The sequence below is a fragment of the Artibeus jamaicensis genome, unplaced genomic scaffold (genome assembly GCF_021234435.1).
Source record: "Artibeus jamaicensis isolate MK-2021 breed Jamaican fruit bat unplaced genomic scaffold, CSHL_Jam_final contig_886, whole genome shotgun sequence".
NCBI classification, from domain to species: Eukaryota; Metazoa; Chordata; class Mammalia; order Chiroptera; family Phyllostomidae; genus Artibeus; species Artibeus jamaicensis.
The window spans coordinates 3,441,226-3,459,682 of NW_026522002.1; positions in this window are offsets into that span (position 1 = coordinate 3,441,226).

The following is an 18,457-nucleotide window of genomic DNA, read 5'->3' on the forward strand; positions in this document are numbered from 1 at the left end:
TTCTGATCACCTCACAGCAGAGCAGCGGATTTTAGTCTGGTGGATATTATGGAATGTAGCAGATATCTTTTATTTCCCTCTTTAGACCCTGTCTTTCCATATTTGTGCATCTGCTCTCTGCTCTGGGAAACTTATTTTTTACTTTTTACTTGGGTCAGTCTGAACCCCCATGAGAAGCATGGTGGGAGTGAGGAGTGTGAGGTCAGATATGAGTTTCTGATTTCCTGGTTCCTTTCCCGTGAGGTGCCTTGAGTGGGCAACATACCTGCACAGAGGCGTTTGTTTCCTCCAGGTGGTTCATTCTGTGCAATTCTCTCCATCCACATTCTGAGAACCAGTTTCTCTGCCTGTTTCTTCAGGCCCGAGGCACTACCAACCGGGATGCTAGCAGCCCCAGTTAAATTCCATGCACATGTCTGAAAATTTCCTTTGTAATTCAACCTTTCTTAAATTGTCTTATTTTGAGTATCCCATCTGTTTCCTATTTTTATGTTTTCAGATACATGGGGCAGTAGAAAATTGGAAAAATTTTCCTGAGAAATCAGTAATAATTTGTTTGTAAGTAAACCTAATTCAAAGGGTGACTAGCAGGTGATGAATAAGGTCCAAGTACAACTCTACCATTAGATCAAAACAAAATAAAGTTTTTAGAAAGATAACAAATATCTTCAAATATATGATAAACTATTTTATGAAGAATGGATTTGAGTAAGGTGATTTTATAGAGAGTAGAATCTGTAGCATATTGATGTATATGAGGGTGGTAGACTTTGATTTAGTATAATAAAGCATTTATTAATACTTTTTAGAAACAAAATGATCTGCCTCATCAGGAAGTAAATATTTTACTATAAAGTTAATTGAAGTATTAACAGGAGGATTTTTTGAGATAAAAAGAATAAATTCTTGTATTGGAAGAAGTCTTTGAATACATATCATTAAAATTGCTTCCAACTCTAAGATTCTGTGTTTCTGTGACCTCAATGTAACCCAAATACAATGTGAAGTTTTTTATGGTCATTTTGGGATCATGATGAAATAAACAGAGACCATAAATTGCAATGCAAGTTAAAAGTTGCTACAATTTTTTAAAAATGTAGCTTGGATGCCATTAATAGACATTTATCAGTTATTTACATCAAAAACTCTTAAAATTCTCATTCTTTCATCTCTATTTTTTCTCTCTTTCCAAAATCTGCTACTAACTTTTCTGTCTATTCTCAAATCTTTCCATCAATATTCTCCTAGTTACCTTATTTCCTAATATGTTTTCTTCTTACTAACCTGCCCAATTTTTGTTCTCCATTTCTTTTTCTCTGCTGAAAGATAATGTTCTACATCTTATTGATTTTTCTCTGAACTGACTACTCTTGAATACACAACAGGAAGAACATAGCATTAGAAAGTGCTGTGTTGACAATGTCTAGGTGGTAAGAAAACATGGTAGTATTCGATAGAGAGGAAGGACAGGAAGCATTGATTTACTAAAATTTTTTGTTCCCATCCATTATCTTCTCAAGCAGATAACCTTGAATACTAGTACATTACTTTAAATATATGATTATGTAAGAATTTGTTAAGGAAGATTTTTGAACACATGTAAAATATTCATAAAATGGGGTTCGAAGCTGATCATCATGAAGTTTTAAGTAAAGCATTTTTAGTTGAATTAAAATGGCAACTTTCCATGCATTTATGTTCTATCATTTTATTTACTATTCGTATCCCACTACTCTGGGCAACTTCTCCTATGCCTCAATTTCCCTCATCTAAACAATAATAACAATAATAATAGTATCTACTTTATGGGGGATACTGTGAAATTTAAATTATACATCTTTATACAACTCTTAGCAATGTGTGTCACATAGTAATGACCCATCAAGGGTCATCATTATTATTGTTATTACCATTACCATTTTTATTGTAAGTATTGTTATACCTACAAAACATATTATATACATATTATTAGCTTGACATTTTTTAAAGTAAGGTTAATGTAAATTTTTTATTATATTCATGGTAAAGACTGATTATTTAACTAATTCCTCTTCTTTCTGGACTGTATTTTCCAGTCTCTTTCTACAGTTAAGCATGGCCCTATCTCTGAGATTTATCCAACAGAATAAGATAGGTGAGTAAACAATATAAATAACTTCCAGAAATGGCCCATTAAATTCCTCTGATGCCTGTCCTTTCATGATCATTGTTCATCTATAACATTATGAACCTGAGAGGGCTACTTTGGCAGCCACTTCTTGGGTGATGACAGACACACAAGATGGGAGAAACTATGGGTCGTTGAATCATTGCTTGAAGAAACTTACTTGCTAATTAAGACACTAGTTTTGGATCTTACATGAGCATGAAATAGACTTCTATCACCTTCAAGCCCATTTATCTATTAGGTTTTTTGTTATTAACACCTGAGCATAGTAATTATTTTTCCAAGTCTAAGCTCCTTGCAAAACCTCTTACCAAAATAATCCTATGGAGTAAAGTCTTTGACATTATAATAAAATGTCAACTATTTTTAATTTTCAAGTGTGTATCTTCCTTTTTTAAAAAGGCTTTTTAAATCCTCACCAGATGATTCATTTACTCGTTTCAGAGAGAGAGGGAGGTAGAGGAAGAGAGAGAAGCATCAATGTGTGAGAAAAACATCTGTTGATGCCTCCTACATGCATCCCAATGGGGGTTTGAACCAACAACCCAGATATGTGCCCTGACCAGGGATTGAACCCTCAATATTTTGGTGTATGGGATGACATTTCAACTGACTTAGCCACCTGGTCAGGGCTCTATGTCTTCTTTTTACTGTAAACATTTAACTTATTTTTTTCAAGGCTTTCCTCATTTCAACACTTCCCTTAATATTTTTTCTCCTAATTTTGATCATGAATACTTATAGATGGTGGCTGTATTTTGTGCTCAGTACAATGTCTTAGAAGTAGGTATCAAACAGATATTTTTACTAATAATGGAGAGTAGCAGATAAGTAGAAAACAATGACAGAAATTTTGTCACAAAGTCTGTAAACTGAGTGGGAAGTACAAGTGGAAACTATTTTGTTATTATGTAGAAGGAGAAAAATGTTTCTGTTATAATTTAGTTTTGATGGAATTTTATATATTTAGTTTCTTACTTCTTTTTTCTTTACTTTTTTTATAGTTGTTCAAATGTAGTTATCTATATTTTTCTGCCACCACTTCCCCCACCCAGACCACCCCCATCTCCCACCTTCAATCATTCCTGCTTTGGCTTATGTCCACGGGTCCTTTATACATGTTTCTTGACAACCCTTCCCATTCATTCCCCCCATTATGTCCCTCTCTCTTCCCCTCTGGTTACTGTCAGTTCGTTCTTAATTTCACTGTCTCTGGTAATATTTTGCCTGCTCATTCATTTGTCAGTTAGGTTCCACTTAAAGATGAGATGATGTGGTATTTGTTTGTTACAGCCTCCCTTACTTCATTTAGCATAATGCTCTCCAGTTCTATCCATTCTCTTGCAAAGGGTAGGAACTTTTTATTTCTTTCTGCTGCATGGTATTCCATCATGTAAATGCACCACAGTTTTTTGATCCACTCATTTACTGATAGGCACTTAGGTTGCTTCCAAAACTTGGCTATTGTAAATTGTGCTGCTATGAACATTGGGGTGCATAGGTTCCTGTGGATTAGTGTTTCAGGATTGTTAGGATATAATCCCCGCAGTGGAATTGCCAGGTCAAAAGGCACTTTCATTTTTAGTTTTCTGAGGAATTCCATACTGTTTTCCACAGTGGCTGCACCAGTCTGCATTCCCACCAACAGTGCACCAAGGTTCCCTTTTCTCTACAACCTCTCCAAAACTTGCTATTTGTTGATTTGTTTATGATGGCCATTCTGACCGATGTCAAGTGTTATCTCATTGTGGTTTTAATTTGCATCTCTCAGATAGCTAGAGATACTGAGCATCTTCATATGTCTCTGGGCCCTCTATATGCCTTCCTTTGAGAAGTATCTGTTCAAGTCCTTTCACCATTTTTTAATTGGATTGTTGGTCTTCCTGGAGTGGAATTGTGTGTTTATTTTGGATATCAAACCCTTGTCTGAGATATCATTGGCAAATATATTTTCCCACACAGTTGGTTCCCTTTTCATTTTGCTGATATTTTCTTTTGCTGTGCAGAAGCTTTTTATTTTTATGAAGTCCCATTTTTTATTCCTTTTTTTATGTTCCTTGCTCTAAAGGACATATTGGTGAAAATATTGCTGTGTGGAATATCTAAGTTTTTCCTGTGTACGTTCTCCTCTAGAATTTTTGTGGTATTGTGACTTATATTTCAGTCTTTTATCCATCTTGAGTTTATTTTGCATATGGTGTTAGTTGGTGATTGAGTCTCATTTTTTGAATATAGGTGGCCTGATGCCCCATACCATTTGTTGAAGAGGCTATTTTTATCCCATTTCATGCTTCTACCCCCTTTGTCAAATATTAATTGACTTGGGTTTATTTCTGGGATCTTTGTTCTGTTCCATTGGTCTATGTTTCTGTTCTTATGCCAGTACCAGGCTGTTTTGATTACAGTGGCCTTGTAATACAGTTTGATATCAGGTATGGTGGTCCCTCATACTGTGCTCCTCTTTCTCAAAATTGGTATAGCTAATCAGGGTTATTTATGGTTCCATACAAATTTTTAAAATGTTTGTTCTATATCTGTGAAATATGCTATTGGTACTTCAACATGGATTGTATTGAACCTATAAATTGCTTTGAATAGAAGGGACATTTTTATGATGTTAATTTTCCCAATCCATGAACATGGTACATGCTTCCATTTGTTTGTTTTCCTAAATTTCTTTCATCAGTGTTGTGTAGTTTTCTGAGTATAGGTTTTTTAACTCTTTGGTTAGGTTCACTCTTAGGTACTTTGTTTTTCTTGTTTTTTATATCAAATGGAATTTCTTTTCCTGGTTTCTGTTCCTGATATTTTGTTGCTGGTGTACAAAAATGCCTTTGATTTTTGAATATTGACTTTGGGTTCTGCTATTTTGCCAAATTCACTTATTAGGTCTAGCAGTTTGGTGGAGTTTATAGGATTTTCTCTGTATACTATCATGTCATCTGCAAACAGTTTTACTTCTTCCTATCCAATTTGGATGGCTTTTATTTGCTTTTCTCGTCTGATCACTGTGGCTAAGACTTCCAACACTATCTTGAAAACAAGTGGTAAAAGCCAAAATCCTGGGCTGATTCTTGATCATAGTTGGAAAGTGTTTAGATTTTGCCTGTTGATTACAATGTTACCTGTAGGTTTTTCATATATGGCTTTTAATATGTTGAGGAATGCTCCTTCTACTCCCACTTTGCTGACTGTTTTTATCAGAAATAGATGTGGTACCTTATCAAATGCTTTTTCTGCATCTATTGAAATGATCATGTGGTTTCATCTCTTCTTTTTTATGTAATGTATTGCATTTACTGATTTGTGAATATTATATTATCATTGCATTCCTGAGATGAATCCTACTTGATCATGTTTAATGATCTTTTGTTATATCACTGGGTGTGGTTTGGCAATATGTTTATTAGGATATTAGCATCTCTCTTCATCAGCAATATTAGCCTGAGGTTTTCTTTCTTTGTTGAGTTTTTGTCTGGTTTTGGGATTAAGAGTTTGAGAGTCTTCCCTCTTCTAGGATTTTTTTGAATACTCTATGAAAGATAGGGGTTATCTCTTCCTAATTGTTTTGAGAAATTCTTCTGTGAAGTGATCCAGATTAGGGCTATTGTGACCTGGGAGTGTTTTGATTGCTGCTTGTATTTCATTAGCTGTTATTGATCTTTTCAGGCTTTCTGCTTTTTTTCATTGAGTTTTGGATGGTTATATTTTTCTAAAATACGTCCATTTCACCTAGGTTTTTAACTTTCTTGGCATATTGTTATTCATGGTAATTTTCTTATAATCTTTTGTATTTCTGGAGTATCAGTTGTAATCTCTCCACTTTCAATTCTGATTATGTTTATTTTGGTTTTCTCTCTTTTTTCTTGATGAGTCTGCTTAAAGATTTGTCAATTTTGTTTATTTTTTCAAAGGTTCAGCTATTGGATTTATTGATCCTTAGAATCCTTCCCTTAGTCTCTATATCATTCAATTTTGCTCTGATCTTGGTTATTTCCTTCCTGCTACTTGCTCTGGGCTGTCTTTGTTGTCGTTCCTCTAGTCCTTGCAGAGGTAGGTTTGGGCTGTTTACTTGAAATATTTGTATCTTGTTTAGGTAGGCCTGTATTGCTATGTACTTCCCTTTCAGGGATGCCTTCACTGTGTCCCATAAGTTTTGGGTTGTTGTGAGCTCATTTTCAGTTTGTTTCCAGAAACTTTTTGATTTCTTCCTTGATCTCAATCTTAACCCATTCATTGTTTAATAGCCATGATTTGAGCATTTTGGGGTTTTTCCCTTGAGGTTGGTTTCTAGTTTCAGTCCCTTGTGGTTGGAGAAAATGCTTGATATGATTTAAATTTTCTTGAATTTGTTGAGGCTTGTTTTGTGTCCTATCATGTGGTCTTTCTTTGAAAATGTTCCACATGCATTTTAAAAGAATGTGTATTTAGCTTCTATGGGATGAAAGTTTCTATACATATCATTTAAATCCATTTTATCTAGGGCATTGTTCAATGCCACAATATCTTTGTTGATATTTTGTTTGAGAGATCTGTCCATTTTTGACAGTGGGGTGTTAAAATCCCCTAGTATAAGTGTGTTTTTGTCTATATCTTTGTTGACATCCTCCAAGATTTTCCTTATGTATTTGGGTGCTCCTATGTTGGGTGCATATATGTTTCAGTGTTTATGTCTTTTTGATGAATTCTTCCCTTGAGGATTATGAAGTGTCCTCTGTGCCTGTTTAGGAGCCTTTTCTTCAAGTCTATTTTATATAATATTAATGTTGCTGCCCCAGCTTTTTTTCCCAGTCCATTTGCTTGGAACATTTTCTTTAACCCTTGCTTTCAGTCTGTGTAGGTCTTTTGTTCTGAGATGGGTCTCTTGTAGGCAGCGTATGTGTGGGCCATGCTTTCTTATCCATTCAGCTATTCTATGTCTTTTGAGTGGAGCATTTAATCCATTTACATTTAAAATTATTATTGATAGGGACTTATTCATAGCCAGTTTACTCTTTTTGTAGCTGTATTTCCTCTCTCTCACTCTTTTTCTTTCTTTTCTTAAAGCAGTCTCCTTAGTATATTTTGCAGAGGTGGTTTGATGTAGGTGTATTCTTTGAGCTCCTTTAAGGTGTATTCTTTGTCTGGGAAGCTCCTAATTTGGCCTTCCATTTTAATTAAGAGCCTTGCTAGATGAGGCAGTCTTGGTTGCATACCTTTGTTTTTCATTACTTGGAATATTTCTTGCCATTCCCTTCTGGCTTGTAGCATTTCCATTGAGAAGTCAGCTGCTAGTCTTATCAGAGCTCTCTTGTATGTTACTTTCTGTTTCTCCCTGCTGCCTTTAAGAGTCTATCTTTGTCGTGAAATATTCCCATTTTCATTATGATGTGTCTTGGAGTAGGCCTCTTTGGGTTCCTTGTGATGGGTACCCTCTGTGATTCCTGGATTTATGACTTTTTCTCTCATCACATTAGAGAAGTTTTCCATCATTACTTTTCAAGGAAGTTTTCTATCCTTGCTCCTCTTCTCCTCCTGATATCCCTACTATATGGATATTGTTATGGTTCATGTTGTCCTGCTGTTCCCTTAACAAGTCTTTTTTTTTTCTGAGTGTTTTTTCTTTCCTTCTCTTTCTGGTTATTTTTTTCTATGTTGCCCTCCAGCTCACCGATTCAGTCTTCTGCTTCATCTAGCCTTATTTTGATTCCTTCTACTGTGTTCTTCAGTTCAGAAATTGTATCCTTCATTTCCTCTTTGTTCTTATTGATAGTTTCTGTTTCCTTTTTCATGTTAATATAGTTTACAATGAGTTCATCATAGTTTCCCTGTAGGTTTTGGTAATTCTCTGTGAGCTCATTGAGCTTCCTCATAACCATTGCTTTGAAATCAACATCTGATAGTTGACTTGCCTGTATTTCATGCAGCATTTTTTCTGAGGCTTCCTCCTTTCCTTTCATTTAGGGTTGTTTCTTTGTCTTCCCATTGTTTGTGAGAATCTTCTTGTTTTCCTCTGCTTCTTAAATTGATCTGTTCTGACTCCTTGATTTTGTGATGTGAACTTCTATGGCATGAGACCTGTGAGATTCAGTGGTACTATCTTCTTGATCTCCTGAACTGGCTGCCCTTGGGATGCCATTTATATTGGCTCTCTGGATATATTTGGGTTTTGATTGTTGTTGGGTCATTCTTTGGTGGATACTTAGCTCCAGCTGGTTGACTGAGGGATACTGTCCACCATGTCTTGTATGCTGTTTTGCAGGTGCTGCCAGAAGAAAACCACAAAGCACAGGCAACAAATGCACGTCTGCAAAAATAAGCCCCACACCTGAAGTCTCAGAATCAACATCAAATTAACCAGCATTAATAAGTGTATAAAGAGATTGAGACAATTATAAGAAAGGAGAGAAATAAACTATAGGGTAAATTCTAGTGACTTAATATGCACAAACCTGCTGGATAAGAAATGAATGTAAAAAAGCTCTGCAGGAAAGAAGATATCACTAATCATGGAGAAGACCAGAGTCAATTTCATCTTGGTAGCTAGTATTTAGTGTAGTTTCTTTCTTTTTGGATTGGCCTCTGGCACTGTCAGATGTTGAAGTCTGCCCTTAGGCAGCCTGCTTTGAGACTGCCAGAGATCCACTAGCAAGAGCTGTCTCTTTCAGTTGTTAATTAGTCACTTTGCATTTAGTAGTCAGGCTTAAGCCCCATAAGGTGAGGCAGAATTCCTCCTGGGGTTCGGGCTATTGTTTTCCCTCAGGTTATTGCTTGGAGGGGAGTGGTATACCTAAGCAGGATGGTTGCTGCCCTATGGGAGATGAATAAGCACTGGGATTCCAGTGGTCACTCTCTCAGTTCTCTCCCCTAAGACTCTGTCCCCCCCATCTCTCCTCATGCGTCTCTAATCTCCTCTGCCCCTCTTTTGCCATGGATTTATATCTATGGTTGTCTGCTTTAGTTATTAGTCTAGTATCTCTGCACTCAGCAGTCAGGCTTAATTACCACATAGCTGAGGCAATGTCTCTCTTGGGGGCAGGGCTGTTATTTCCCCTCAGGCTGATGCTGCTCATCAGATAGGAGGGGTCTGTCTGAGCACAAAGGCTGCTGTTGTTTGGGGGATGACTCAGTACTGGGTTCTCTGTAGCTACTCTCTCTGTACTCTCCCCAAAGCTTCCATCCCCAGTCTCTCCTTAGGTGTCTGCAGCCCACTCTGCTTCTGCCTTTGCCAGAACCCCAGGTAAGTGAAAGCAAATGAAAATACATGCGTTGGCCCTTTAAATGGCTCTTTCTCTTTCCAACTATCTGGCTCTGGCAAAGAGCAACCCTGGCGCTTTTCTCTGCTGGTTGTTATCTGTGTACTTTTTGGGTTCTGGTGTTCTGGGTTGGGGACCCCAAATTAGAGTTTAAACCCCATTCCCCTCAGGGGGGTCTAACTTGCTGCTTAATTACCCCTCTGGCACTACCGCCTGTGGGCACCAGGCCAGCCCTCTCCAGTCTCCACCACACTTCTTACCATACCCTATAGGTTGTGCTGAAGCTGATTCTTCTGTGTGTCTGATTCTTCTGCCTGTGCTGGACTTTATCAAATTCTCTTTCTGCATCTTTTGATATGATCATGTGGTTTTTATCCTTAATTTTGTGTACGTGGTGAATCACATTTTTTTATATGCAAATGTACCAACCTTGCATTCCTGGAATAAATCCCACATGATCAGGACATATGACGTTTTTGATGCATTGTTGTATTTGAGTTGCTAATATTTTGTTGAGGATTTTAGCATCTATATTCATCAGGGATACTGGCCTATAATTTTCTTTCTTTGTAATGTCTTTATCTAGTTTCAGAATTAGGATAATGCTGACCTCATAACCTGAGCTTGGGATCATTCCTTTCCCTTGTATTTTTTGAAATAGTTTGAGAAGGAGAGGTGTTATTTCTTCTCAGAATGATTGGTAAAATTTCTCTGTGAAGCCACCTGGATCAGGGCTTTTGTTTCTTTGGAGTTTTTTTAAATTATTGCTTCAATTTTGCTAGGTATGATCTGTCCATTCATATTCTCTGATTCTTCCTGATTTAGTTTTGGAAGATCGCATGTTTCTAGGAATTTGTTTATTCCTTCCATATTGTCTAGTTTGTTGGCATATTGTTCATATTTTCTTACAATCCTTTGTATTTCTTGGTGTCAGTTGTTATTTCTCATCTTTTATTATTGATTTTATTCATTTGGGTCCTCTCTTTTTTTCTCAGTGAATCTGGTTAAAAGTTTGTCAATTTGTTTATCTTTTCAAAGAATGAGTTCTTGGATTCACTGGTCTTTTGCATCATTTTTATAGTCTATTTTGTTTATTTCTGCTCTGATATTTATTGTTTCACCTCTTTTCTTTACTTTGAGTTTTGTTTGTTTTTTTTTTTTCAAATTCCTGTAAGTGTAGTTAGATTGCTTATTTGTGCTTTTTCTTGTTTTTTGAGATAGGCCTGTAAATGCTATGAATTGCCCTTTGAAGATTGCTTTTTCCATGTGCCACAGATTTTAGATTGTTGTGTTCTCACTTTTATTTCTTTCAAGACATCTTTTGATTTCTTCCTTGGTCTCTTTGTTGCCCCATTCATTGTTTAATAACTTCTTATTTAGCCCTGGCTGGTGTAGTTCAGTGGATTGAGCGCAGGCCTGCAAATCAAAGGATCGCAGTTCAATTCCCAATCAGGGCACATGCCTGGGTTGCAGGCCGGTTCCCATCAGGGGACACATAAAAGGCAACCATACATTGATATTTCTCTCCCTCTCTCCTTCCCTTCCCCTCCAAAGATAAATAAATAAAATCTTTTAAAAAATTAAAAAAATAACTTGTTATGTAGCTTCCGTGTCTTTTTGTGTTTTTCAGTGTTCTTGTGAATAATTTCTAGTTAATAGTATTATAGTCAGAAAAGTCCCTTGATATAATTCCAATTATCTTGAATTTGTTGAGACTTGTTTTGTATCTAACATGTGGTCTATTCTAGAAGATGTTCCATGTGCATTTGAGAAGTATGTTTATTCTGTTGCTTTGGGGTGAAATGTTGTGAAGATATCAATTAAATCTGTTTGATCTAGATTGTCATTTAAGGCCTCTGTCTCCGTGTTCATTTTCTATCTGGAAGACTTATCCATTGAAATCAGTGGGGTGTTAAAACCCTTGACTGTGACTGTATTTCCGCTGATCTCTCCCTTTTTGTTCATCAAGATTTGCTTTACATATTTAGGTGCTCCTATACTGACTGTAAAAATGTGTACTATGGTTATGTCCTCTTGTTGAAATCTTCCCTTTATCATTATGTAATGGCCTTCTTTGTCTTTTACTATATCCTTAGTTTTAAAGTTTATTGTGTCAGATAAAAATATTGTTACCCCAGCTTTTTTCCCCTTTCCATTTGTATGAATTTTTTGCCATCTATTTACTTTTACTCTGTGTACCTTTTGACTTGAGTTTGGTCTCTCAGAGGCATCATATATATGGGTCTTGTTTATTATTCATTCGGCTACCTTATATCTTTTGGTTGGAGCATTTATGCCATTTACACTTAAGGTGAATATTGATAGGTTAGTATTTAGTGCCATTGTATAATTGGACTATTTTCCTCTGTTTTTTTCTTCTTTCTCTTCTTTTTAAAGCAAGCCCTTTAACATTTGTTGCTATACTGGTTTGCGGTTAACATATTCCTTTAGCTTTTTCTTCTCTGGGAAGCTCCTTATTTCTCTGATTTTAAATGATAGCCTTGGGTAAAGTAGCCTTGTTTGAAGGTCCTTGCATTTTATCACTTTGAATATTTCACTTGACTCCCTTGTTGCCTGAGATGTTTCTGTTCAGAAATAAGATGACAATCTAATTGGTGCTCCTCGGTAGATAACTACCTGCACCTCTCTTATGGCTTTTAGGATTCTCTCCCTGTCCTCAAGCCTTGTCATTTTAATCATGATGTGTTGTGTTGTAGGTATCTTTGGGTCCAATATGTTTAGGAATTTCTGAGTTTCCTGGACTTGTGTGTCTTTTTATTTCACCAGGTTGGAAAAATTTGGGGTCATTATTTCTTCAAATAGGTTCTGAATCCCTTTCTTACTGTCTTGCCCTTCTGGTATTCCCATGATGTGAATGTTGTTATGCTTCATTTTGTCCCAAAGGTTTCTTAAGCTCTCATTTTTTTCATTTCTTTTTCTGCTGTTCTCCTTGGTTTTTTCTACCTTATATTCCAAATTGCTGATTCAATCCTCTGCTTCACTAACCTACTGTCTTTTTTTTTCCAGTGTTTTATTTTTTTGAGATATTGTATTCTTTATTTTGACTGGTCCTTTTGTATGGTTTCTATGTGTTTTTTCATGTGGTTGAGCATCCTTATAATCATTACTCCAAACTCTCTATCTGATAAATTGCTTGCTTTCATTTCACCTAGCTCTACTGGAGAATTCTCTTATTCTTTCATTTGGGGCCTATATTTTTGTTTTCCAATTTTGGCCTGGACTTTGTATTTGTTTCTACATAGTAGGTAGATCTGCAAGACTCTGGTGCAGGCACAAGACAAACCCTGCCTGTTAGTGGCCCTCAGCTACTTGTCTGGAGCTATCTACGATCCATAATTTGTGGCTCCCTCTGCTGAGCCTGGGTTTGTGCATAAATAACCAGACTGTGCATAAATAACAAGGCTGGCTTTTATTGGTACCAAGGCTAGGGGATCTGCCTTTGACTGCAGGCTTTGTGTAGGATTAATCAATAGACGTCCTCTAGCTGTGCTCCTCAGAAGCAGGGCTTAAGAACCACAGAATGGGGCAGAGTAATACCTGTGGGCAGGGCTATGCTCCTGTCAGGTTGATTCCACTTGGAGGAAAGTGCTCTGCCTCAGGAAGATAGCTCCTTTCATATGAGGAATGACTCAGCACAGGGATCCTGTCAGCTATTCCTTCTGTTCTCTACCCAGAACCACCAGAAAGGCCTAGCTTTGATCAATGAAATATAATGAGTATCTGGTAGTTTGCTTCTAGGGAAAAAAAGTAGTATGGAAAGACTGATCAAGTTACAGAGAAGTGTCAGAGCTTTGAAGGAATCCTAGAACTGTTGAAGAAATTCTGGAACAAACCAAGTTTCCATATTAAAAAATGTTTCATTTTAGTTATCATTACTTGGGAATCCCAATACAGTGATATGGGAACATCTAACTATTTGTGTTTTTGTTAAAGTAACCAGATTAGGCCCAAGATGAAAGGCCTACGTTAACTCCATGTCAGCATACAAATATCTAACTAACTTTCTATGATCTGACCTCCCAGAAAAGGAAGGCATAGTTCAATCATTCATGCTTGCCTGCTCAGCACTAGTTCCTGATTCAAGTATAGAAGTTCCTTTTGCTCTATATAGGAAAAGTGACCCTATGACTTCTGGTTAAGATGGAGGTAACTAAACATACTTCAACTCCACACACAACTACAGCATAAATTACAACTAGACTACATTACAAATATCACCTTGATTTATCAGAAATGCAAGCTGTATGGAAGCCTGACAACCAAAGATTTAAAGAAGCCACATTCATCCAGATGGGTAGGAGAGATGGAGATATGGAGTGGCATGGAGAGGTGGTAGAATGGGCTGTCCCACATTTATGTATAGTGAATAGAAATCATGAGGGCTTTTTCCTTCAGAACAAGTGATCCCTTCCGCAGACCAGACCACCCATCCCAGGGTTCCAGAACCAGGAAGATAAGTCTCCATAATTTCCTGATTTAAAAACAACTGGGGGTTGGGGCAGCATAAGAAACTGAGATTATCAAGTAAATCATCTTAAAGGGCCCACATTGGACTTAGGACCCATAAAGACCCACCTCATATGGGATTCAGCACCAGGCAAAAGCTGGAAGGGCACGAGTGGCATATGGGGAAAAGGGGGGAAAAGGAAGTGAATAGCAATAGGGCAAGGGCTGGAAGACAGCTTCCTCCCAGGCAATCTCCAGAGGCCAGGCAGCAGCATTGCCCCATCTCTGAGCCTTCCCCACACAAAGCCACAAAGTAGTGAAACTGGATGCCCAATATAGGTGATTGCTTAAGCTGCTGCCCCACACAATTTATAGGTGCCTTTTCTACAATAAGCCACACTACTAAGACAGGGAGTCAAAGCAGCTTTATTTAATACACAGAAACAAACACAAGGAGGGTACCAAATTGAAGAGATAAAGAAATATGGCCCAAATTAAAACACAGAACAAAACTCCAGACAAAGAAATAAACAAATTGGAGCTAGTCAACATATCAGATGCAGAGTTCAAAACACTGGTTATCAGGATGCTTCAGGAACTCATTGAGTACAGCAACAGCATAAAAAGGACCCATGCAGAAATGAAGGTTGCATTAAGTGAAATAAATAAAAATTAACAGGGGACCAACAAGGGAGTGGATGAAATGAGAATCAAATCAGTGATTTGAAACATAAAGGAGAAAAAAGCATTCAATCAGAATAGCAAGAAGAAAAAAAATTCAAAATAAAATGACTAGAATAAGGGCCCCTGGGACATTTCCAAACATACCAATATCTAAAACATAGGGATGCCAGGAGAAGAAGGAAAAGCAAGAAATTGAAAACTTATTTGAAGAAACAATGAAAGAAAACTTCTCTAATTTGGTGAAGGAAATAGACATAGAAGTCCAGGAAGCACAGAAAATACCAAACAAGTTGGGTCAAATACCAAATATGATCACACCAAGACACTTCTTAATTAAAATGCCAAAGGTTAAAGATAAAGTGAGAATCCTAAAAGCAGAAAAAGAAAAGAAAAGAGTTACCTACAAAGAAGTTCCTGTAAGACTGTCAGATGATTTCTCAATAGATACTTTGCAAACTAGAAGGGACTGGCTAGAAGTATTCCAAGAGATGAAAAGCAAGGATCTACAACCTAGATTACTCTATCCAACAAAGCTATCACTTAGAATTGAGGGGCAGATAAAGTGCTTCCCAAGGTAGACAGGATAAAATGAAAGGAGTTCATCATCACCAAGTCATTATTATATGAAATGTTAAAAGAAACTATATAAGAAAAAGAAGATCAAAACTATGAACATTAAAAGGGCAACAAATTCACAAATATCAACAACTGAATCTGAAACATAAACTAAGCAAATAAGCAGAACAGGAACAGAATAATAGATATGGAGATCATTTGGAGGTTTATCATTTGGGAAGAGGAAGGGGAGGAACAGGAGAAAAGGTGCAGGAATTAGGAAGTACAAATTGGTAGATATAGAATAGACAGGGGGATGTTAAGAACAGTATAGGAAATGGAGTAGCCAAAGAACTTATATGCATGACTCACTGATAGGAACTAAGAAGGGGAGGATTGCTGGAGAGAATGGAGGCACCGGGTAAAGGGGGGAAAATTGGGACAACTATAATAGCATAATCAATAAAATACATTTAAAAAAATAACCCTGTAGTAACCAGTCATCAAATGTCAAGCTTAAGTCCCTTGATCCTGCTAACTCTGGCCTGTAAAAGTCTCTCCCATTGCATAGTTCTTCAGACCTTCTTTCTGTTTGCTAGGTTACATGCTATCCATTTATGAATCATTGAAGTAAGCTAATCTGATATTTAAAATGTACTCAGTTATTTAAAGTGGTAATGTACTTTACCACTTTAAAAGTACAGAATGTAAGACTTAGAGAGGCAAACTCATTAGTTCAAGCAAATCTTATTTATGTCTTACAACATAGTAATCCTAATCTCATAATCTTTTAATTTATCAATGATAGGGAGAATGTTTTATTATTCTTTTATTCTTCACCCACAGATGTGAATGTAATATGGAGCCTATATCTGATTAATCAACTAACATCCATTAAATACATGGGGTCTCATCCTTATTCTAAAAAATAATTAAGAAGAGTGAATAATTATATTTTTCTAAGGACAAACTCTTTTTTATATAAACAGTTATTTATGACATTATGCTGAGTGAAATAGGCCAGGTGTTGAAAGACAAATACCATATGATCTCACCTTTAACAGGAAGCTAAACAACAAAACAAACAAGCAAGCAGGAAAAAAAAAGCAAAGACACTGAAATAGAGAACAAGGGGACAGCGACCAGAGGGGACAGGGAAGGGAAGTTAAGGGGAAAAAGGGGGAGGGATTTGGAGGAACAAATAGGAAGGACACAGGGACGAGAACTAAGTGGGGTCAAAATGGGAGGGAGGTGGGGAGCAAGGGGCGGGGGAGGCTGGGATGGGAGAAATAGACAAAAAAAAACCTGTACTTGAAAAATAACTAAATAAAATTTTAAAAAAAGAAAAAAAAAGAATTTTGTTTTTTATATATTTAAAACTTTTCCACTTTTGAGAAGTTAAAAATACTTGATATTCTCTGTTTTTAAAAAAGTTATTTTCCTTTATAATGCCATTTAAATGGGTATGCTGTTTCATACCATAAGAATCTTTCGTGAATTCACATTAAGTGGAAAAAAGAAGTTTATTGATGACATATTACATCCCTGTGAATAAGATATAATGGCAGTTATCTGACTTAAATCAGATAATTTTATCCTGAACAAGGATAATGACTTTCATGTGTGAAATCTTATAGTAAAACTCTTATGATTTAAAATTCTTGCAACTGAAAACATTTCTCAAATTTTATTATATTTCCAACATGAAAATAAGGATTTGAAAATATAGAACTGTGGGCAGGGCAAAGTAAAGGATTTGTTTCTACTTTACAGTTGGGGAAAGCATGTCAGACAAAAGTTAACATGAGTCAAGTACATACCACACTTATCCATTAAATGTTAACAACTGACTGAAGCTGCCACAGAAATACATGTACCATATTTTGCCGTATATAATGAGTATTTTTTTGCCTAAAATTTTAGGGAAAAGTAAGGTCGCACATTATACGTGGGCATAGTGAATACATACCATGGGTATTATAATGTGCACAAAAACATGGCTGCACATTAAACACTGGGGTGCATTACACATGGCAAAATATGGTATTTTTTTTAGAAAGAAAGTGTTCTTGTTTGAAACTTTAAAAATAAACATAGCTTTAACATTTTCAAAGATGAAATAGTCTAGCTAAATCGCAGTGGAGATATAGATATACATATTTAATTTCATTGTAGTTGACTTAGTTACGTCAGGAGTATCCATTGCTGCTGTAGCTCCAAGTAGTGTACTCTGACTTCTTTTTTTATTTTTTTAAATTTTCTTTTTAAAATAAATTATTAATGTTTGAATACAATTGTCTCCATTTTCTCACCACCACTACCCCCCACCCCACTTATTTTTAAAATTTTCATGCACTTTATTTTTTATTATATATTTTTTCCATTGTGCCCCATCTCTGGCATCAATAAATTTCTACTGTTTTCATTTATATAGTTTTCTACAAATTCATTCTCACTTTTTTCAGTTTTTCTGTGAGATTTGTCATATCTATCAGATGATCTGTGTGAGCATTCGGAAGGACCTGTGCTTTCCATTCTCCTCCTGCCCCCATTCTCTACTGGAGTCTTTGCTTCCACAGTGTTTTGCCCTCCTTCCCACAACAGGATTCTTACTTTTGAAGTTTCCTGCACCCATTGTATCATATGATACAAAAATTATTGTGTAAATGAAGCTCATTTCTGTGAAGCATAAGAAGAAAAAAAGGATGTTACACTAACAGCTGTAAAATGCCTCAGTAAGTGTTTCCGTGGCTATAAAATGCCAGATATTCAGATGACAGGCATGATCATTGCAGTCTGCTGGATGCTTCCCATTCAGAACTTTAGTTGCTGATAAACAAAGCAACCTGACTGACTGGCTATTTTTCCTTTGCATCTGGATATTTTCACACTAACTAGATATAACCATTATCATAGCATGACCAAAAATAAATGCAAGGTACTTGGCTCAATGATTGGAGGTGGGCGCAATGTGCAAATTCATTTTTATTCACTGTGATTCCTCAATACTGCTCATCTCGATTTCTTAGAAAATTTGTACCACTTAAAAACAGTGCTTACATTTTGAAAGAAAAAAATTAATCTAATAAGAACATTCACTGTAGGATTTTTTTTCAAAGAGTACTGTCCCTGAAAATTTTACTAACGTTGAACTTGCCTTTAAAAAAATTAGTTTTCCCCTGGGGGGCTTACTTGTTTGGAGCAATGTCCCAAGACCAAAAGCTTGCAGGATCAGTCCCAGGTCAGGACATAATTAGGCTGCAGGTTCGATCCCCAGTCATGTGTGTACAGGAGGTAGGCAACTGATGCTTCTCTCCCACATCAATGTTTTCTTTCCCTCCTTCCCCCT